This window comes from Schistocerca piceifrons, chromosome 1 (genome assembly GCF_021461385.2).
Source record: "Schistocerca piceifrons isolate TAMUIC-IGC-003096 chromosome 1, iqSchPice1.1, whole genome shotgun sequence".
Taxonomy (NCBI): Eukaryota; Metazoa; Arthropoda; class Insecta; order Orthoptera; family Acrididae; genus Schistocerca; species Schistocerca piceifrons.
Window position 1 is genome coordinate 200443468 of NC_060138.1, and position 23292 is coordinate 200466759.

Consider the following 23292-nt stretch of genomic DNA (forward strand, 5'->3'; position numbering starts at 1 on the left):
ATCATCTCGAAAGAGGTAGTATATGGACATGCCTTTAAACCATGTGAGAGCATGAGCCTTCGCAGGTGGGAAATAAGTATCCTCTGGACAAAGGAGGAGCCGTGGCTCAATTGTAGGTAGCAGGCGAGGATCTTCTGCACTAGCAGCCATACCTCTAACGCCGATCCACATATTAAACGGTGGTCGTCAGTATCCACGAGGTGGCAGTGTGGACAAAGGGGGGAATCCGCCATCCCAATAGCGTGCAGCCTTTGTCGTGTTACAACCTTCCCGTTCACCACCTGGTACCACGCGGCCCGTACCCGCGTGGGGAGGAACGACTTCTGGACCGCTCTCCACACTGCAGGCCATAGGGTCGTAGGGCTCTTCCTCTCAATCACATTGCGAGGGATGGACCTTAGCAGCAGTCTGTAAAAGTCTCTCGCCTTGGGAGGGCGAGTGTTGGGAAGGTCTGGGTGCACGTAACTATACTCAAGAATAAATGCCGAGAGGTGCGAGAGTGAGGGTGTAATGTGCGCAACCGTGACAGGTGGCAGAAGAGACGCCGGCAGCAATTCCTCTAACAGACGACCCGTAAGGGAAGCATCTTTGTGGGTCCACAATTTCATCATTGTGCACAAGTATAATGCTGTAGCCCTCGCTCGTACATTTATAAGTCCCAGTCCGCCATCAAGCGGAGGGAGGGTGAGTGTTTCGTAGCGGACTTTGAATAGGTGTCCGGCGGTAAGGTAATATCCAAACGCTGCTTGCAGTCTGTGTGCCATCGCTGTCGGCATCGGTAGGACCTGGGCCATGTGGATCATCTTAGTTGCCACGTGAAGGTTGAGGTATTCCACACGCTGTAGGAGGTCCATCCGTCGAAGTAAGTTCCGGCGAACTTCTGTGCGTATTGCCTGTAGTATTCGTGCATAGTTCATGGCAGCTGTGCGGCGCACATCCTGTGTAAATGTTATGCCCAAGAAACGGATCTTGTTAACGAGTGGGAGTGGGGCTAAAGCGCCCTCCTGTAGACCTCTCCCAATGGGCATCGCTGCCGACTTGGCCACATTCATGAGGCTGCCCGCTGCCAAACCATAGCGATTGATCCATTGTATCACTGAGCGTACCTCGTCACCAGATCGGACAAGTAATAGAAGGTCATCAGCATATATCCTGCAGTGAAAGGTGTGATCCCTCAAAGACATGCCCGAGAGCCTGTTTTTCAACCCTCCAACAAGTGGTTCGAGTGCGATCGCGTAAAGGATCATGGAGAGAGGGCATCCTTGGCGAACTGACCGTCGGATCGGAAAGGGACCCGCAATCCGTCCATTCACCAATACACGGGATGCAGCTCCACAGAAAAGGCGCTGAAAGATGTCGAGAAAGTCAGGCGGGAAGCCCATGCGGGCCATAACGGACAGAAGGAACTTGTGGTGAACTCTATCGAAGGCGTGATCGAAAGCAATGGAGATCAGAGCAGCTCGAAGGCGACAGGATGTGGCGATGGCTATTAAATCCCTGCATTCACTGGTTGCCGTTTGCATGTTGGTCACTCCGCCCTGTGTCGTTTGCTCCATTGAGAGGAGTAGGGGCAGAACCGTCTTCATGCGGCTGGCGAGTAGGCGGGCGAAGATTTTATAGTCCGAGTTGAGCATTGTAATGGGCCTGTAGTCCTCGACCGTCCGACCTCTGGAAGGCTTGTGTATCGGTATTAGGAGACCTTCCACGAATGCAGGTGGCACGTGAGAACCGGGGGTCATCAGTTCTTGGTACATGAGGATCCATCGGGGCATCAAGAGATCGCGGAAAGTACGATAAAACTCGAGCGGCAGTCCGTCTGGCCCGGGAGATTTGTTGAGTGCTCCCTTGTTAAGCGCGTCCACGATGTCGTCTCGTGTAATCCCACCTAACAGCGTCGCCGCTGCTGCATTGTCGAGGGTGTGCGACACGTGCTGCAGTATGTCGTGATCGTCCGCTCCCTCGTCCTCTGTATTCACCTCGTCGTAAAACCGGCGATAGTGATCTGCGAAGGCTTCTGTAACTGCCGCCTGAGTCATTACGACCCTACCACCTGGCAATACGAGGTCCGTGATCAGCTGCTGTCGGCGTCGGCGGCTGTCGAGCACGATGTGATGCATAGACGGGTTTTCTCCTTCCACTCGGTCTTGACGTCGCGATCGCACTACGACCCCCTCCAAACGTTTCCTCGTAAGAGACAATATTTTACCTTTAATTCGGCGGCTTTCCATTTGTCGATTTGGAGATGGTGGTTGGCTGTCGAGTTCGCGAAGCATCGTGTAATAAAAGTCCAATGTGTGACGATGCCAAGCTGCGATATCTTTTCCGAATTGTGTTAGCACACGCCGAAAAGCTGGTTTTGCACAGTCCACCCACCATGCTAGAGTCGATGGGTATCGGGGAAGACGACGTTCGCAATCCAGCCATGTGTTGGCGATAATCTGACGGCATTCCGGGGCTTGAAGATGTGCTACATTCAGCTTCCAGGGTCCTCGGCTGCGCCATACCCGCTGCTGTTGTAGAGTGAGTGTGCATATGAAAGCGCTATGATCGGAGAAGGCAAGCGGCCAACGTTCGGCGTCCAATACTCCCGGCGCTAAAGCTCGTGATACATAAATGCGGTCTAGGCGACTGGCGGAGTGACTAGTAAGGTATGTCGGCCCGGGACGTTCACCGTGCACCGTCTCCCACGTGTCGGTGAGAAGCAGATCTCGAACCAGGAGCCGAAGTTCTTGACAAGTCGAGAAATGTGGGACTTGGTCTTTGGGGTGGAGCACACAGTTAAAATCGCCCCAGAAGATATATTGCTCGAAGCGGCTGATAAAGAGGGGGGCGATATCCTCCGAGTAGAACAGCGATCGTTCGCGGCGTTGGTCAGTTCCTGATGGAGCGTAAATGTTAATGATGCGCGTTCCCAGTGCTGTGATCGCCAGCCCCCTTCCTGACGGAAGGTAAGTCACTTCTTCGACGGCAATTCCGTCGCGCACTAGTATTGCCGTACCGCTGCCATTCCGGTCCGCCGGTGACACATATGTCACATAACCGTAGAAAACGGGGAGGGCCGCTATGTATACTTCTTGCAACAGGGCAATGTCAACATCCGAAGAACGAAGCATCTCACGCAGCAACTGGATCTTCACGGCCGTTCGTATCGTGTTGAGGTTAAGCATGGCGATACGATAAGCTTGTTGCCGAACCGCAGGTGTTAAGTTATCCATTAAGACTGGAATTACCTATGACGCTTCTGACTGTATTAACACCTCCGCATCCCCCCAAACCTCACCGGCAGTCCTTGCTAGAGAGCCGGCGCCAATGGCGTGGGCCCTGTTGGCGTAACTTGCATGGTGCCGTCGTCGTCGTGGTCATCCGCCCACGTCGGGGAACTGAAAGTAAGATCGGCCTCCCTAGCTTCCTCAGGACACGGCATGGGTGCTTGCATTCCAGAAGGTGGTGGGCAGCATCTGTCCTGCAGCTCGGCATCCGATTTTGCCACTGTAGATACATGTGGTTTGTCCTCAGTTTCGTTCGATGGTGTCACACTGCAGCAAATGGCGGCTGCCTCTGTGGTAGCGTCGTCATTGAAGGTGGAATCGTCATCCTCTGGAGGCTGTGTCGCATCCCGTTCGGAAGTTGCTCTACGCCTCCGCTTCCGTCGCTTCGGAGAGCGTTGCTTCCTGGTGTGTCCTTCTGTGTCAGACGATGGCAAAGAGTCACGACGTTCCGGCACAAAGGCAGCCGTAGGCACAATAAGCGAGTCTACGGCCATGCTGTCGTCATGTATGTTGTTATCAGTCGACGGGGGCGGCGGCATCGGAGTTGAATCCGTATCTTGTGGAACGGGTGTGTCAAAAAAATGGTTCAAATGGCTCTGAGCACTATGGGACTCAACTGCTGTGGTCATAAGTCCCCTAGAACTTAGAACTACTTAAACCTAACTAACCTAAGGACAGCACACAACACCCAGCCATCACGAGGCAGAGAAAATCCCTGACCCCGCCGGGAATCGAACCCGGGAACCCGGGCGTGGGAAGCGAGAACGCTACCGCACGACCACGAGATGCGGGCGGGTGTGTCATCATCGCCCTGTATTGGAGCATGGAGCCGCGACCCAACAGTGGATGTCGGCTGTCGTGGTGAAGTAGTAGCTGTCGTGAGGGCTGCTGCATAAGTCACAGGAAGCAGCGTCGGCTGCGATGGCGGGTCCACTTCAGCCGGCGGCAGTTGAGTGATGCGACGTTGCATACATTCTGATCTGAGGTGTCCCTCCTTCCCACAACCAGAGCAGGTCTTCGGTTGCCCATCGTAGATGACGATGGCACGGCAGCCACCGATATTCAGATATGAAGGTACATGTCTTTTAAGTTCTATTCGAACCTGGCGGACTCCGTTCAACACCGGATAAGTCTGGAATTGCGTCCATTTTTCCGCAATATGATCATGGACCGTGCCGTAGGGGCGCAGCGCTGTCACGACGTCCTCCGCCGGTAGTTCGAAAGGAAGTTCGAAAATTCTGATCGTGAGAAGTCCCATGCCAGAATAATCGACGTGCACAGTCCCCACATTGCCATCAGCATGGCAGAAACGGAGGCCCTGTTTCGTGTCCCGAAGGATCCGTTCACATGTTGCGTCGTTGATGATCTTGACATATACGATACTACTCACAATGGACAAGTGAATGCCGAGAATGTCGGTCGCCGGGATTTTAACTTCTTCTCGTAGAAATCGTTCGACTTCGAGTGCTTTGGGCCGTGCAAATTCGTTGCGGAACGTAAATTTGAGCGTCGATTTTCTGTATTGGTGCGCCATAATGATCTATATGCTGAGTACGGCACGCGCGAAACGGCCGAGTACTATGTAAACAACACGAGCCCTCGCTCCGCGGCAGGAACACAAACAGCGTGTCCTCACCGCAGCACAGCCAAAGGCCAACTCCTACTCTTCAACGTGGTCCGTTGCTGGGCGCAAGTTTGGTAACGAGTTCTTGTAGTAAGACGTTCCATTCCGCCACCAGTGCGGCTGACACTTTCTGGATCGGTGTTGGTACATGGGGACGTCTTCTCAACGCAGCCCTCACATGTCCGATCGGATTTAAGTCGAGAGAACGGGTAGGACCAGTCCATTAGCCGAAATTCCTCCCGGGGAGATATCCTCCAGCTGCGCAGATCTCGCCGTGTGAGGGAGCGGCCAGCCTTGTCGTACATGATCGTTTTGGTGATCCATGAGTTATGGTGTAGGGAGACGTAAAGTCGCACGGGTGTACTGACATCCAAATCTTTGAGCCGTGGTAAAATTTGCTGTTTTGAAGAGCGCGCCGCAGCGCGTAGTGTGAAGCAGTCGCCCTCCGTTTCTGACGGTGGCACCGCTTTGGCAATTGCAGCTTTGGTGTCTCCCTCTGGTGGGAAAGGAGAAAGGTAGCCTGTTCACGTGCATTTAAGGGGCGCTATGAGCTCGCTAGGCGGCAAGTCTGGTGAGTTGGTCAGCCGGGCCAGAGTGGGGCAGTCAGTGTCTGTCTGTCGTCCTGAGTGCTAGTATGCGTTAGGCCGCCAGTCTGCTCGAGTTTGTTCAGGCAATGCTCATTGGCGGTTGGATCGATCGGTTGGTCGGTCGCGCACTGAGACACAAGATGACTTGTCCGTCTTGAGCGTCGGTGCATGTGAGGTCGCCACGTGAGTCCAGTGGGCCGCGCCGTATAGCGAGGGGTAGTGGCTTCGCGGAGGACACGAGAGCAACAGGGAGTCAACCCACGACATCGGTCTGGCCGGTGCGAGCTGCGACGCCGTCAGACGGGAGATCGGCGCGTCTTCCTGCGTCCGTTGAAGCGGCTGGCAGCCGACGGTTCGGGAGAGCGTTTCGGGGGTGCTACGCCAGGTCTTCGCCAGACATTGCAGTTTATTAGAAGTTAAGTGATTCGTGATATGTTGTTTCATTTACTTGTTAAATTCTACTTGTTTTCTTGGTCAGTCTCTCGTCCCCAGCTTGCTCGTCTGTCTCCCGTCCGCATTTATTAGGCAGTTAGTGTCTGTCTTTCTGTCTGTCGGCCTGCCGTACGTTAATAGCTGCCTCTGTCATGTTTGTCGGATTCGGTGTTAACGAATTTATTGCTTGAAGTGTAACGGCCGAATTCCTGAAATATGTTTTTATCTTGCCTATCATCTTGAGAGGCGGTATATGTGTAATGTAGAGCATGTTGTATATTTTACGTAAGATTGCATTTCATGGGTTTTTATTTAAATGGTCATTTCAGTATGTAAAGTTGCCACCCTTCCACCTTAAAATTTCTTTTTAAATCAAATTGCACCTTCGGTGGCAAGTTAATTTTTTTTAATGTTAGTGTTTTGTACCATTTCCATCCCTCCTACGGGGTGCATAGCTTATGTGCTTGTGTGAGTTGTTAAAATTTTTAGTTTAAAGTAATCTGGTGTGTTGCAGATTTGCACCAGTGTAGTCTTTCAGAGGTTGTTGTGAGTGGTCGTGACTACGCCGTGTTAAAAGGGAGCGGCAAGCTTCTCAGCCCGAAAGCTCATACTATCAATACTTGCTCTTTCTGCCTCTGAATAAATTGTAACTTGATTTTTAGAGGGTGCTTTCTGATGATAATTTTAAATCTGTTTCAAAAAAAAGGTTTTAGGAATAAAATTTCCATTTGTTGAAAGAAATTTAATTTGTTTTCATCAATTATCCACTGGCAACTATTTCCACGCTCACATAGTGTGATTAAATGTGTTAATGTTCTTGATGAATCGCTAGCAAATAAAGTAAATTCTTAAGAAAAGGTTTTGAAAGTAAATTCACGGTTCAAGCGTACACTCAGTGGTCAACGTTACTATGACACTGTAGCCCTTCCCAACATGCGTCTTTTCAGGGGTGCATTCGGTCGACAATGTGCGACGGCAGGTGGAGCAGTTCTTGGAACGAGAGGATATTCGGCGAACTGCCCGTTGCCCTGCCTTAAATCCCATCGAGCACGTATGGGATCCATTATGCAGACGTATTGCAGCACGTCCGCCAGTTGTCAACCGCACTGGTGGCGGAATGATACGGTTCAAATGGTTCAAGTGGCTCAGAGCACTATGGGACTTAACATCTGAGGTCATCAGTCCCCTAGAACTTAGAACTACTTAAACCTAACTAACCTAAGGACATCACACACATCCATGCCCGAGGCAGGATTCGAGCCTGCGACCGTAGCGGTCACGCGGTTCCGAACTGTAGCGCCTAGAACCGCTAGGCCACTCCGGCCGGCAGGAATGATACGCTCAACCACAACAACTCCTTAGCAACATTGTGGCGTGCACGTTGCAGAGCATTCACTGAATAATTTTTATTTAACTCTTTTCATTGGAAGGTTTTTTAACAGAATTATCGGTTTCAACTATAGAATTGCCATCTTCAAAATCTCTCTTTCAGCTGCACTGCAACAAGTCACGACCAAGTAAAAATACACAAACGGTCAAAAGTTTTCGATCATCTGTCACAACAATGGATTTGTCGTTAAAACAGGGATTTCAGTTTGAATATTCCATCATATACCCATTCTGCTAATAAAACACGACCAACAGCGTCATTAGTGTATTTGACTTTTTCGCATAAACGATATGTATCCATCCACAACGACAATGACCTGCCTTTACCTACGGCATCCCTGATTTACGTGAATATGCCAGATTATATATTAGTACAGATGTACACCTGCGAACACATTCCAGAAGTTCCGGAGTGTCTGGCTACTAACTGTAGTGTCGGCAGACTTGCCAACACTACGCACACTAATTGAAAGAGGCGGCCAAGATTCACGCGCTAACTCACGCAGGCGGGCGTTAGGTCTGAAAAAGGATACGTAATGAATGCTATAAAGAAAAGTACGTAGCTGCTGGAATACTTAACTTTAATCCATCATTTGTATACAGCGTTCTTGATGATACAAGTGAGACTCTCTCTACATAAATGCAATATAATGCTAATGGCGCCTTGCTAGGTCGTAGCCATGGACTTAGCTAAAGGCTCTCTCGGCAAATGAGAGAAAGGCTTCGTCAGTGTAGTCGCTAGCAAAGTCGTCCGTACAACTGGGGCGAGTGCTAGTCCGTCTCTCGAGACCTGCCGTGTGGTGGCGCTCGGTCTGCGATCACTGACAGTGGCGACACGCGGGTCCGACATGTACTAATGGACCGCGGCCGATTTAAAGCTACCACCTAGCAAGTGTGGTGTCTGGCGGTGACACCACATTCCTCCCCCGCAAATCGGCGAACGGTCGTTTGATAAGGCTTCCGCCCGCCGTGGGGAGGACCCCATGTTGGCGTATGCGATGAGGTGGGGAGCCTAACAACAGGCGAGGCTGTGCCACCCGCACCCAGCCATTCGGTCCGAGGGGAGCTAGGAAACGCCTGAAAACCTAGGCCAGGGTGCACGTCAACATGCGGTGTATGCGCCCGTAAAGAGACAGGAGGGGCCGAAGGGTCGACCTCCATTGCGTCGGGGTACCCGACGCGCGAAGACGCCATGTGCTCCGAAGCGGGCAAGAGGTCCATGGCGGAGGACAGCTGGTCACGGGAAGCAATCGGCGGCGCGTGACCCAGGGAGGCGCTTGGCGGTTGCAGCGAAGCGTCCACTGCGGGCGGCGCCGGCGGGAGAACAAGCGGCGGCGGCGGCGGCGGCGCGTCGCCATGGGGCAAAATGGAAGGCAGCGTCGGTAACACCTGGGGATGAGGCGAGCCAGTGGATGGGTCCCCAGGGCGCTGACCGGACGGCACCGTCGCTGAAAGCAGACGGGGAGCGGCAGAACCCAGGCGACGACAGAGGCGCAGCTGGTTGAGATGCCGACGCACCTCACCAGAGGCCCCCAAAACCAAATACATCGCGCGGCCGAGGCAGCGAAGAATGCGCCCTGCGAGCCAACGCCGTGAACCTCGATAGTTGCGATAGAATACAACGTCGCCTGGAGCAAAAGCAGGAGTTTGCCGCTGCACAGGAACCTGGTGCGGCGGATGCAGCAAGGACATCAAGGTTCGATGAGGACGACCGTGGAGCAACTCAGCCAGCGAGCGACCATCTCGGGTCTGAGAGCGATACGAAGACAAAAAGAGCAACAACGCGTCCTCCCGAGAATGCGACTCTTTCAACTTCAACATCTGTGACGTGAAAGTCCGGACCAATCGTTCAGCGGCACCGTTTGACTGAGGCGAAAACGGCGCGGACGTCATATGTTGAATACCATTGGCCTTGCAGAATGACTGAAATTCTGCGGACATGAATTGTGGGCCGTTGTCGGAAACAATAGTTGTAAGTAGGCTGTTTATGTTTTCTCTATGTAAGTAGGCTGTTTAGGTTTTTTATTGGTAACGCCACCTCTGTATGACAATCACTGGCTGTGCTGTGTGCAGTCTGTGGCTGCTTTGCATTGTTGTAATACTCGCCATTGTAGTGTTAGGCAGCTGGCTGTGAACAGCGCGTAGCGTTGCGCAGTTGGAGGTGAGCCGCCAGCAGTGGTGGATGTGGGGAGAGAGATGGCGGAGGTTTGTAATTTGTCATGAACTGATATATATATTATGACTTGTGATGATATTAAGGTAAATACATTGTTTGTTCTCTATTAATATCTTTCATTTGCTAACTATCCCTATCAGTAGTTAGTGCCTTCCATAGTTTGAATCTTTTATTTAGCTGGCAGTAGTGGCGCTCGCTGTATTGCAGTAGCTTGAGCAGCGAAGATTTTTGTGAGGTAAGTGATTTGTGAAAGGTATAGTTTAATGTTAGTCAGGGCCATTCTTTTGTAGAGAATTCTGAAAGTCAGATTGCGTTGCGCTAAAAATATTTTATGTCAGTTAAGCACAGTCGTATATAAATTGTTCAAAGGGGACGTTTCATATGTCGACCCTTAGCCTAGGGTACCTCACTGGAATCTTCTGATTTTTTCTTGTAGTTTGTGTATTTAGTGTAGCTTTTGTTTGTTGCTAGCGCGTAATTGTAGAGAGAATCTCCTTTGTAGTTGTAGTTTTCATTGTTGTGCAGTAAAACAGTTGTGGCATGCATATAGATTTGCACCAAGTATTTCGCAGCTGTAATTAACTAGATATTATTTTCAGTGTTATGTTAATGTGTTCTCTTATTTTTGCTCTTCAAATTGTGTTTTTCTGTGTTGCGTGTGAAATACTGTGACAATAATGGCGTGTGAAAAACGTAATACTAGGCTCCAAAGTAAACTGAGAAATGACAGTGAAAATGAAAGCAGTGTGTTAGCGCCACCGAGTAATGAATTAACTGATGTTCAAAGTAGTAATTTGGTAATCGTGCACAGGGAAATGGAGCGGGCGGCAAACAATGGCACGGACAGTGAAACAATTAGTGAAGAGGGAAGCATTATCGATCGATCGGTCGGCAACAGCTCGCCTCAGGAATCCGAAATGACAGGACACAATTTCGCAAATACTGTAGATTCAGGTTTTGGGTTATCACAGTTTTCTCAAATAAGTCAAGACGCATTTTCTGCTTGTCAAAATGTGAATGTTGCCGGTGCAAATGCACTGCCGAAAAGTGTAGAGAAACAGATTCCAGACACTAATACATTATTATTGCAATTAATGCAACAAATGGAACAAAATCAGAGACAAATACAGCAAAAGCTTCAAAAGTTAGACACAATGGAACAAAATCTTAAAAAGTTAGACTCATTGGAGCAAACTCTTGAACGAACACGTGAGGATTTAACTGCTGAGTTACATCACATTGAATCGAAATGTCAAAAAGTCTGTAATGACGTAAAAACACAAATTTGTGAGCATTTCCAACCTATTTTTTCGCGTCATGAAAATGCACTACAGAATCACGAAGCAGCCATAAAAGAACTGCAAACTATTGTTCATGAAAATCACAACACCTTGCAAGCTAAAATTGACGCAGTTGCATCTACCGATTCGGTTACGCAACTTGCAAAAAGTCAAGAAAACTTAAAAGACACAGTAGACACGATTGCAACACAAATGGACACTCTGAAACTTGGTTCAGAAAAACATACAGAGGAAATGATTTCACTATCGGATAAAGTAGCCGAACTTTCAGATCAGTTCACTAACTTATCTACAAAGGTAGATGATGATCTGAATGACACAACACCTGTAGCCTTCACTGACACAGAAGAGTATGAACAAATTAGAAAATTCAAACAAAATCAAAATCAAATCAATACACAGTACAAAAGAGAAATCCGGGAAGTGCAAGATCAGTTGGCACAAGTAGTACAAGAATTACGTATTTCAGAGGACACTCGCGCCCCAATACGAGAAGAAGGACATACAAATACGGAACAGACACAAAATAACACAGGGCATTTCGGAAGTAATGAAAGAAATTGGGAATGTGCAGCGAATTTTGAGAGGGAACGGCCGACACGACCTAACAATGACCGATATGCGACTCGCCGACATGATGATTTTGACTATAAGCTGTTCATTACTACACGTAAATTCAAAACATTTAAGAATTCTGGCAACGACATTCATCCACAAGCGTGGCTCCATCAATTCTCTCATTGTTTTCCTCCCAACTGGTCATTGGAGCACAGGTTAGAATTTATGTGTGGTTACTTAGAGAATGAACCAGCTGTAAGAATGCGATCGGTCATTCACGATTGCCACAGTGAAGGAGAATTTTACCATGCCTTCCTCTCAGCATATTGGTCTCAAGCCACACAAGACCGCGTAAAACATAGCATCATAATGATGAAACATTTCGAACAATCTGAATTTTCCAGTCTTGTGAAATATTTTGAAGACATGTTGCACAAGAATCAGTACCTGTCAAACCCATACAGCCCCTCAGAACTCATCCGCATTTGCTTAATCAAATTACCTGAACATTTACGGCATATTATTTTGGCAGGACGTTGCAAAGACGACATTGAAGCTTTTCAGGGACTCTTACAAGAATTAGAAATTGACACAGACAGTCGCGGGATGCGAAAACGGGAAAACAATCACTACAGGGCACATCCGTCACAATTCCGTGACGACAGAAATAATAACTGGACACGACAAGGCTATTCTTACAACGCAAATCGTGATCAAAACAGACACCACCCATATGACAACCACTGGCAGAGTAATAATAGTTTCAGAGAAAGATTGCATTTCCGTAGTAATGAATATGACAGAGATAACCATAGAAACAGACAATATGGTAATCAGAACTATTATTATCAAGGGAGACAGAATAATTTCAGACGCAACAGTTCAGCGCGCAGTTACGATTCAGGGAGAAATTCTCCACCACGTGACCGACACGAAAGAAACTGTGTAAACTACCGACAAAACGACAGACCTGAATTCTATCAGAACTGGCGAGCTTTAAACAGAGCTGGGCCCTCTCGGCAAGGCGAATTTGTGGAAGTTAGACCTCCTAATCCCAGTAACGACGCGCGGCAACAAAGAAACAGACAATGACTCACACCGCAGGCAGCCGCGTGCGCCGGCTGGCTCAGAGAAAAATAACATTGACGCTAACCTTGAGCAAAATTCCAGTATTCTTTACGGACGAATACCGCATGATAATTGCATTCAAGTTGAAATTCTGCGTACTAGGAAGAGTAAAGGTTTACACCACATTTCTCATGTAAAACCATTTATTGACAGATAATCTGCCTTTTAACTTTGTCTTTGCCATAAAACGTTTCACTTCTTTTACTAGTATGCTTTGTCAGACTTAGAATCTGTTAACATACAACAATGTTTGAAGTTAAATATCCAGTCTAGAACCTAGGCAAATTTTTAAACAGAAATTACGAATGCATTGTTATTGTGGACAGACGACACAGTGTTATTGTGTGTGTGCATTCTTGCTTGTTTGTTGCACGATTACGTAACGACTATAAGGCTCACATACTTAGAACATTTACCAGTACTGCTAATGAGATTTTAATGCAACATTTTGGTTTACTTGAAAATACATTCCGGATTTAAAGTACTTTCTGTGAGATACCAGATGAGACAATAGTTAGTTTATGTGACAGCTACACGATTTTATCACGACGCTACTAATGAGTGACAATTTACAATGTTGCTTTTGCGGTGTATCTGTTTTATATCTGCACAGTTTTTCTGAATTCTTCTGGAAAGTAAAACAGGTTTTATTAGTAACTTTTGTGGTATAGCTACAAGGAGACAGCCTTTTCCATAGCACAACAATACGTTACAGCACAGTACTTTCATCATCACAACTATAAGCGTAATAACTAAGATATCTCTACGCAAAGCATTTCACTTTTGTTTATCATGAGGGAAGTACATTGGCTTCTGCAGAACTTAGCTTTTGGAGGAAAATAACTACGACACTTTCACAGAGATTATCTTACAACAATATGCACATTTAGCGCTACAGGACACGCATTTCAGTGATTAATTTTGTACTTAAAACATTTATTTTTAAAGATTTTTGAATTACAAAGAAAGTTTTCAGTGATACATTTCATTTCATTGCTGTAATCTGTAACACCTGAGGGTATAATTACATTAATCCTCAGGGGGGTACACGCTTACTTTGTGTACCATGTGTTTGGCAAGCACAAGGAGCCCTAGCTAATATGGTATTTGCTTATACAACTTTACACATCAGTACCATATTTTTCTAACACTCAAATTACACAGCTATCTAATTATTTAACTGAGAGAGACAAACATTTATTTTACTGCATCAGTGACACATGTTTACGCAATTACACGGTTGGATAACTTCACACTTATGAAACTGTATTTTGTCTGTACTTTGTAAACTGTTCATATTTTTTCGGAATCATTGTGATACTATGAGAGCTTTGAATGATGTATTTGGTATGAGATCATGATTTTTAAAGTACGTTTGAGGCAGATGACACTTTTGACATGAGCAGAGAATTTTTTTAATTATTGGAGGAAGCTACGACGATTTTGAGATTTGACTGAGGTGTTATGATGTTATTTTTACGACGACGATGTGTACTATGCTGTTGAGGTATGTTTATGATAAATAAGCTGATGCTATATGAGGAATCTGATTATGCTATGTAGCTATTATGATGAAATATTGAAGACGTGTTGATGAATATGAATATGTATATGTGTAATAAGGTAAGGAATAAGGAGTAGTGTTTAGGGACTCTGATTTATGAAAAGGATGTTGGAAACCAAGAATAGTACTTTAAGAGTTATGACATGTGTGAATCATGTGTGAATGTATCACAATGCCACTGAAAATTTTTTTGGACACTGTTATATTTATAGGGTTTTGTTTCTACAGATTTGCAACGCTAATTCTTGACCTGTGAAATATTTTTATATGAGACTACCACGGTAGCAGAATCTCCTGTCGTAAATATTTCCGTACGAAAGTTAAGTGACCACCTGCACGTAATGCGTCGCGGGCACCCAGCTGTGTCAGACGCCTGGAGAAAAAGCCATTATTGCGAGCCCTTTTCAGCGGCTCAGGTAGCACAAAAAAAAAAGGGGAGGCCATTATCCTTGGAAATATTCTTACATCTGCAAACCTGATAACGACAAGCGTCTTTCTACGAGAGTTGAGAGCTACTAACTTATGAAATGTCACATGACTACTGAATGATATTTTTATGCTTTGCTTTTCATAGTTGCTTGTTTCATTTGACATCTGTTTTCCAGCTGTGTTGCAGCATTGCTTTTATAAAATAAAATGCATTTGCTAATGTGAACACTTTCTGTCAACAGATCTATTAAATAATTATTTTATGATCCACATTCTTTAAAAAAGGAGCACTTGGACAGGAAAGAACAATAAGAAGGAACTAGTAACTGCATTCATAATTTTCTTTTCAAGTAATTGGTAACTTTTTGGTAGAATAACTTCTTGTGGTGCACCACTTTAATTACATAGACATTAAGATGTGAATATACATTTCCCTTATCTGCATTGTTGTTTAGTGTAATATTTTTTCTGCTTGCGCTATGTCATGTTTAGGTATAAGTTGCTGCTGTTTGCCAGGCATAGTGTTATTGAATTTGATTTTTGCTCATTTATGCTGCTAGCTTTGCCAATTTGCATTTTTTTGCATTGCTGTTTGTGTTGATTTGTTATGTGATGCTGCATTGCCTCGTCCCTTAGTTTAGCATCTGAGCTCAGTAGATTTAAGTTAGCTTAAGAGGGGGTAGACTATATAAGAGAATGAGTTGCGATGAATTGGAAGAAATGCATTGAGAATTAATACGAAAAAAGTACATAAAACAGGTTTAGGTAGGATTTTCTTGGAAATAAATGTTGAGGTAAGAAATGTGTGAACATATAAATACAGAAAGCATGCTTAGATAGAATTTTTTTTGGTGGAAACAGAGGATGAAATAAGAGGAAAGATATATGAAGTTTTGGGTTGGACTGCAGTACCAAATGTTACACTGAAAACGAACCCTGTCCTTTCCTATTGGTGTTATCCCACTATGTGTTTGTGTACCCTTGAGTATTTGTTTTCTTCCTGTCTCTGTGTACTGTTTCATAGAATTTTTTTTCTCTTCTAATACTAAGCTATATTCACTATGAGGAGGAATACTGTTATCCTCAAATATAAGTTGCATTAATAATATGTTATTTTCTTTGTAAAGTTGTTTACAATTCTGTTCTGTTTCAATGTTCATGTGTGAAATTAATGTTTCGAAAACTATTCTCATTATTTTATGTATGTACTTATCTCACTATTTTTGTAACACTCATGTATATGTTTATTTCTATTCTTTTGTAAAGCCTGTACTACAAATGTTATCTGTATTATTATGTTTTTAATGATGTATTTTGTACCTTTGTAATTGTATTCTTATGTTATAAAATTGTAATTGTCACCAGTTCATGACATTATTAACTTGTTAGTTACATTTCACTGCACACGTTTCTGTTGGTCATAGTATGTGGACAATATGTGAGAAGTAGGGACTGATAGTGTTTGCACATGTGTTAATGATTCAGCAAGGGACTGGATAACAGCATTGCTGGTTCTAAGGACAATTCCAAAAACTTTGTGAGCGCACAAGTGGTGGTTATGGACTTGCTATATTGTCTGCAAGACTCTTTGATGGTGATTGTGCACCTGCACAATCGCAACAGATGGCTGCTGGCCATCTCTACAAGGACTACAGTGGGTCTACATCTTTGATGACCCACCATGCCATTATTTCTACAAGGACTGCAGTGAGTCTGCACATCTGGTGGCCCACCAATACCACAATCTCTACCAGGACTCCAGTGGGTCTGCTCTGTGATGACCTACCTACCAATATTCGTCAGAACTTCGAATGACTCTGCTGTGGGTTTGCTCTGTTGTGGCCCATTACCTGTATGCATATCAAGAGTCAGCACTGTCTTTCCATTGGAAGGACAACACTACTTCTTCAAGACTGCATGGAAATCCACTACTTCCGTGTGCATTTTCTTTTACTGCTCAGACTTTGAGAAAAAACACTGCTATTCTAATGTGATGAACAATGTGGACTGTCTTTATGGACTGTGAGAAATTTTGATCTTTTGACCAACATTGTATCAATAAGTGTGTGCATTGGATATCTTTGTTACTGTAATTGTGAAAAATTTTTATCAAATCTGTATTGGCCAGTGCCCAACACCATTTGTAAAAAAATTTTTGTGGGGAGCATGGGGGCTATGTAAGTAGGCTGTTTATGTTTTCTCTATGTAAGTAGGCTGTTTAGGTTTTTTATTGGTAACGCCACCTCTGTATGACAATCACTGGCTGTGCTGTGTGCAGTCTGTGGCTGCTTTGCATTGTTGTAATACTCGCCATTGTAGTGTTAGGCAGCTGGCTGTGAACAGCGCGTAGCGTTGCGCAGTTGGAGGTGAGCCGCCAGCAGTGGTGGATGTGGGGAGAGAGATGGCGGAGGTTTGTAATTTGTCATGAACTGATATATATATTATGACTTGTGATGATATTAAGGTAAATACATTGTTTGTTCTCTATTAATATCTTTCATTTGCTAACTATCCCTATCAGTACCGGGCGTGAGTCGTGCTTCGGTGGCTCAGTTGGTAGAGCACTTGCCCGCGAAAGGCAAAGGTCCCGAGTTCGAGTCTCGGTCGGGCACACAGTTTTAATCTGCCAGGAAAGTTTCATATCAGCGCACACTCCGCTGCAGAGTGAAAATCTCATTCTGGAAACATCCCCCAGGCTGTGGCTAAGCCATGTCTCCGCAATATCCTTTCTTTCAGGAGTGCTAGTTCTGCAAGGTTCGCAGGAGAGCTTCTGTAAAGTTTGGAAGGTAGGAGACGAGGTACTGGCAGAAGTAAAGCTGTGAGTACCGGGCGTGAGTCGTGCTTCGGTGGCTCAGTTGGTAGAGCACTTGCCCGCGAAAGGCAAAGGTCCCGAGTTCGAGTCTCGGTCGGGCACACAGTTTTAATCTGCCAGGAAAGTTTCATATCAGCGCACACTCCGCTGCAGAGTGAAAATCTCATTCTGGAAACATCCCCCAGGCTGTGGCTAAGCCATGTCTCCGCAATATCCTTTCTTTCAGGAGTGCTAGTTCTGCAAGGTTCGCAGGAGAGCTTCTGTAAAGTTTGGAAGGTAGGAGACGAGGTACTGGCAGAAGTAAAGCTGTGAGTACCGGGCGTGAGTCGTGCTTCGGTGGCTCAGTTGGTAGAGCACTTGCCCGCGAAAGGCAAAGGTCCCGAGTTCGAGTCTCGGTCGGGCACACAGTTTTAATCTGCCAGGAAAGTTTCATATCAGCGCACACTCCGCTGCAGAGTGAAAATCTCATTCTGGAAACATCCCCCAGGCTGTGGCTAAGCCATGTCTCCGCAATATCCTTTCTTTCAGGAGTGCTAGTTCTGCAAGGTTCGCAGGAGAGCTTCTGTAAAGTTTGGAAGGTAGGAGACGAGGTACTGGCAGAAGTAAAGCTGTGAGTACCGGGCGTGAGTCGTGCTTCGGTGGCTCAGTTGGTAGAGCACTTGCCCGCGAAAGGCAAAGGTCCCGAGTTCGAGTCTCGGTCGGGCACACAGTTTTAATCTGCCAGGAAAGTTTCATATCAGCGCACACTCCGCTGCAGAGTGAAAATCTCATTCTGGAAATATCCCTATCAGTAGTTAGTGCCTTCCATAGTTTGAATCTTTTATTTAGCTGGCAGTAGTGGCGCTCGCTGTATTGCAGTAGCTTGAGCAGCGAAGATTTTTGTGAGGTAAGTGATTTGTGAAAGGTATAGTTTAATGTTAGTCAGGGCCATTCTTTTGTAGAGAATTCTGAAAGTCAGATTGCGTTGCGCTAAAAATATTGTATGTCAGTTTAAGGACAGTCTTATATAAATTGTTCAAAGGGGACGTTTCATAGTCTGTGGAAGACCTTCAAATTAAAAGATAGCAGACAACGCTTGGATGGTGGCAGTTGACGTCGTGGAAGACATCCGGACAACAAAAGGAAAATTACTGAAAGAATCCACCACAACCAACCATCGAGCATTCCAGAATGGACCAGCAAAATCGATGTGCAAGCGTTGCCAAGGGGAAGTGGCTTTGGGCCATGCAAAGAATTTCCGCGGTGGTGCGGATTGTTGTTCGGCACACGCCATGCAAGAAGAGCACATATTCGTAATCGCAGCATCGATTCCGAACCAAGTACAGTGCTGACGAGCAAGTTGTTTCGTTCCCACTATACCCCGATGTCCTTGGTGGAGAAGCCGTAAGACAGAGGACTGTAACGAACGTGGGACCACGACTCTGGACTGATCATGATCAGAACGCAACAGCAAAACACAACGTCGTACAAAAAGTCTCTCCTTGTGAGCAAAAAATCGGCGAACCAACGGATCCTCAATCCGCGACTTTGACAAGGGCCATTGAGTAGCAACAAAACGCAAAACGGTAGCAAGGACAGGGTCAGCAGCTGTGGCGGTAGCTACACGACGAAAATCAATCGGAAACGATTCGACCACGTCATCGGTTTCCGAATCAATGAACATGCAAGCAAGTTCGGAAGAATCGAATGCTCTATCCTCAGCAACAGGCAAACGGGACAACGCATCGGCGTTTCCGTGCTTAGCAGTGGACCGATACAAGATATCGTAGCGGTACTGCGAGAGGAAAATAGACCAGCGAATGAATTTCTGCGCTGTACGTGGAGGTACAGGCTTGTTCGGATGAAAAAGCGATGTCAAAGGTTTGTGGTCTGTGATGATGGTAAAGTGACGACCATACAAGACATCATGAAACTTAGTAACACCAAATACGAGAGCCAAAGCTTCTTTCTCTATCTGTGAATAATTTCTTTGCGCAGATGAGAGCAATTTGGACGCAAAGGCAATAGGGCGATCATGCGATCCATCTTTGTGCGCAAGCACAGCACCGATCCCGAAATCCGATGCATCTACCATCAACAAAAGGGGTTTCTGGGGATCGAATGGCGTAAGGCAAGTATTTGAAAGCAACGCCGATTTCAACTGGCGAAAAGCGCGTTCGCATTCCGTCGTCCAGACGAACGGAACACCTTTACGGCGTAAGCGATGAAGCGGAGCTGAAATGGAAGAGGCATGGGGAACAAAGTTATGATAATAGTTAATTTTTCCCAGCACACTCTGTAGCTGCTTCAAATTCTGCGGCGAAGGCAAGTCTTGTATGGCACGGAGGTGCTCTGGACTCGGATGTATGCCTTGGGCATTGAGTACATGTCCCAGATATGGTAAGTCACGAGCAAAAAACACACATTTGTTCTTCCGCAAGCGAAGACTATTTTGTCGCAAGACCTGAAATAATGTCCGGAGGTTTGCTAACTGTTCGTCTTCTGTCTTTCCGGAGATCACAATATCGTCCAGATAGTTCGCTGCAGTAGGAACCGACGCACAAACAGTTTGTAAATATTGCTGAAACCATGCAGGGGCGGATGCACACCCGAATGGCAGTCTTTTGAATCGGTACAAACCAAGATGCGTGTTAACCACCAAGATGCGCTGGGATTCTTCGTCCACTGGTATTTGCAAGTACGCATGTGCTAGGTCCAACTTCGAAAAGTGTTTACCCGGGCACAGTTTATCAAAAAGATCTTCCGGGCGGGGTAAAGGAAAAGTTGCAATCACTAGTTGTGGATTCACAGTTGCCTTGAAGTCCACACAAAGTCTCAATTTTCCGGAAGGTTTTGGCAAAATTACTAAGGGTGAGGCCCAGAGAGAAGCCTGCACACGTTCAATTACACCTTGGGATTCTAAATCGTTTAACGTTCTTGCGACCTCATCACGCAATGCGTGGGGAACATTGCGCGCTCTGAAAAATTTCGGTTGCGCGTTGACTTTCAGTTCCAAATGTGCTTCATAGTTCTTAGCGCAACCAAGGCCCGGTGCAAAAATGTCTGCAAATTCTTCACATAGACGAGAAACACTGGCGGAAGGCACAGTCTGATTCACTGATAGGACCTGACTTACGATAGACAAGTTAAACAACTGAAATAAATCTAAACCAAACAAGTTCACTGCAGAAGAAGAACGAAGGACGTAAAATGACACAAGTTTTGTTTGTCCCTTGTATGTTGCAAGAAGGCTGCACTGTCCTAACACAGGGATAGTCTGACCGGAATAGCTAGTTAACTGAACATTTGCGGCACGCAACGGAGGTTTGCCCAGCTGTTTGTACGTGTCATGATTGATCAATGAAACTGCAGCGCCGGTATCTAGCTGGAATGGTATCACGTGGCCATGAATGTCCATATCTACAAAAAGTTTATTGTCCTGCTGACAACAAGAGCGACTGTCTCGTGCAATTGGAACTGATACTGGTACAGAAGCACTCGCGACTTGACGGGATTTCCGGCGACGTTGACGCACACTAGTTGTGGGACGAACACAGGCACTGTTAGAGAAAGTGGCACTGGACGGAGTGGAATGAACTACATGAATGTCCATGGGCGAAGGTTCACGAGGCCGTGTGTCCGTGGTTCGATTCCGGCGCGAAGCAAAGGGCCTGGAATGGTTGTGAGTGTCTGATCTGAGCTTTTTCTGGCAAACACTTTGAACATGTCCTTTCTTATTACAGAAAAAGCAGATAGCTTGGCGTGACGGGCAATTGTCACGCGAATGTCTAGTTGCACACCGCGGACATGATTGCACTGCATTTGCATGCTGGCGCGGCACACCTGGTTTAGAGCGTAGCGGCAGCTGCGCGAACGTGCGCGAGGGCTGTTTGCCGTTCCGTGCAGCGCGCCCGGCGGGCCGGTTAATGTGACACACGGCTGGCGAAGTTGCAAATGATTCCCGAGCAAAGTCAAGTGTGTCTTGCCTATCCAATATGTCTATCACTTGTTGAAGGGAGGGATTGACTAGCTTCAAAATCTGTTCCCGTATACGAACATCAGAAACGTTCTGTGCAATTGCATCACATACCATAGAATCTGAATAAGGGAGTCCACATTCACACTCAAAAGCACAATCCCGAGTAAGGCCTTGCAATGTTGCAACCCACTCCCTATTAGTCTGACCGGCCGTACGTTTTGTACGAAAGAACGTATACCTTTTTGCAACGACATTGTCCGTTTCTTTGAAATATGCGTCCAATGCCGACAAAATTTCTTCGTAGGACCGAGTTGCTACGTCGCGTCGGGCAAACAATTTCACTATCACACAGTAGGTGGACACACCGACACAGGCCAAAAGAAAAGGCTACCGCTCGTTACCTTGAATTCTGTAGGCGGCGAGATGGAATCCAAATTGGCGTGACCACTCCGTCCAGGTTTCCACTGCCGGATCAAATGGCCGGAACGGGGGTGCAACAGCATGTTGTGGCTGTGGTAGCAGCATTGCACGTTGACCCTGGACGAGCTGTCCAAGGGCATCCAATAACGCCTGCGTCTGCTGATTCTGCAAGCAATAAAATTCGGACAGTACATCTGGAGATTGTGGCGAAGCCATGACACAAGTAAATTAGGGCAATACGAACGCTAATTCCTCTTTTGAGACTCGTCGCCAAATATGTAGTGTCGACAGACTTGCCAACACTACGCACACTAATTGAAAGAGGCGGCCAAGATTCACGCGCTAACTCACGCAGGCGGGCGTTAGGTCTGAAACAGGATACGTAATGAATGCTATAAAGAAAAGTACGTAGCTGCTGGAATACTTAACTTTAATCCATCATTTGTATACAGCGTTCTTGATGATACAAGTGAGACTCTCTCTAGATAAATGCAGTATAATGCTAATGGCGCCTTGCTAGGTCGTAGCCATGGACTTAGCTGAAGGCTATTCTAACTATCTCTCGGCAAATGAGAGAAAGGCTTCGTCAGTGTAGTCGCTAGCAAAGTCGTCCGTACAACTGGGGCGAGTGCTAGTCCGTCTCTCGAGACCTGCCGTGTGGTGGCGCTCGGTCTGCGATCACTGACAGTGGCGACACGCGGGTCCGACATGTACTAATGGACCGCGGCCGATTTAAAGCTACCACCTAGCAAGTGTGGTGTCTGGCGGTGACACCACACTAACTATTTGGATCCTGCATTTTATTTAGCCGCACCAGGGCTTTCGGAAGACACAGTGTTAAGGAAAACACAAGACAACATCGAACTGTTGACCAATGTTGATACATTGCTCTTCTTTGAATGTAGGATTCGTGCGCACTTGGCCAGTGCGTGGCAGGTACGCCAAGGAAAATAACCTGCGAATGAGTGAGGAGGAGTATAGGCCATTTGACGATTTAAATCACGTCCTTTACCTGGCTATAAACGTCGATGGACAAGCCATGCAACACAGTCCATCATTTGGAGGGTTCCGATGGCTGCCTGAGGAGGAAATCGCCAGTTTGAAGGAAAAGATCAAAAATAAGACTGAAGATGCTGGTGATGGATATGTTCTGCAGGTGGAGTTCGCTTGATCAGCACAGAGACTTGCCTCTATGTCCTGAGCGCCTGTCCTGCGGAATAGTTCCATCCCAAAGTTGTTGACAACTCCAGTGGATAAACAACGTCATCTTATCCATTATAGAAATTTCCAACAATGTCTTAGGTTGAGGATGTAACTCGTAAGTATTACTCGCGGAATCCCCTACAAGCAGCGTCCCTTGTTGAAGGAGTACATCGATTTAGACACCGAACAGAGGCCTCTCACGAGGGGAGATTTTAAAAAAGATTTCTACGATTTAATGAACAATTCAATTTTCGGAAAAATCATGGCGAATGTTAGAGAATACAGCGAAATTAATTTTGTTTACCAGTGGGATGGGCGTTATGGCGCAAGAGATTACGTTGTCAGGTCAAATTTCATCTGAATAATCGCTGTGGAGATGGCTAAGGGCTAAGGTTTCAGTGCGGTTCCCGAAATGTCTGTCGGTTTGTGTGTTCTGGATCTC

General features: G+C 46.4%; 4 non-coding genes across 4 annotated transcripts; all 4 read left to right on the forward strand.

Moving 5' to 3' along the window:
- The first annotated feature begins 16994 nt into the window (after window positions 1-16994).
- Window positions 16995-17069, forward strand: Trnas-cga. The gene has a single exon. It is a non-coding gene; the product is annotated as a tRNA-Ser (tRNA).
- Window positions 17070-17296: 227 nt separating this feature from the next.
- Window positions 17297-17371, forward strand: Trnas-cga. The gene has a single exon. It is a non-coding gene; the product is annotated as a tRNA-Ser (tRNA).
- Window positions 17372-17598: 227 nt separating this feature from the next.
- Trnas-cga lies at window positions 17599-17673 on the forward strand. Its single transcript has one exon. It is a non-coding gene; the product is annotated as a tRNA-Ser (tRNA).
- A 227-nt stretch (window positions 17674-17900) lies between these two features.
- Trnas-cga lies at window positions 17901-17975 on the forward strand. Its single transcript has one exon. It is a non-coding gene; the product is annotated as a tRNA-Ser (tRNA).
- The last annotated feature ends 5317 nt before the right edge of the window (window positions 17976-23292 follow it).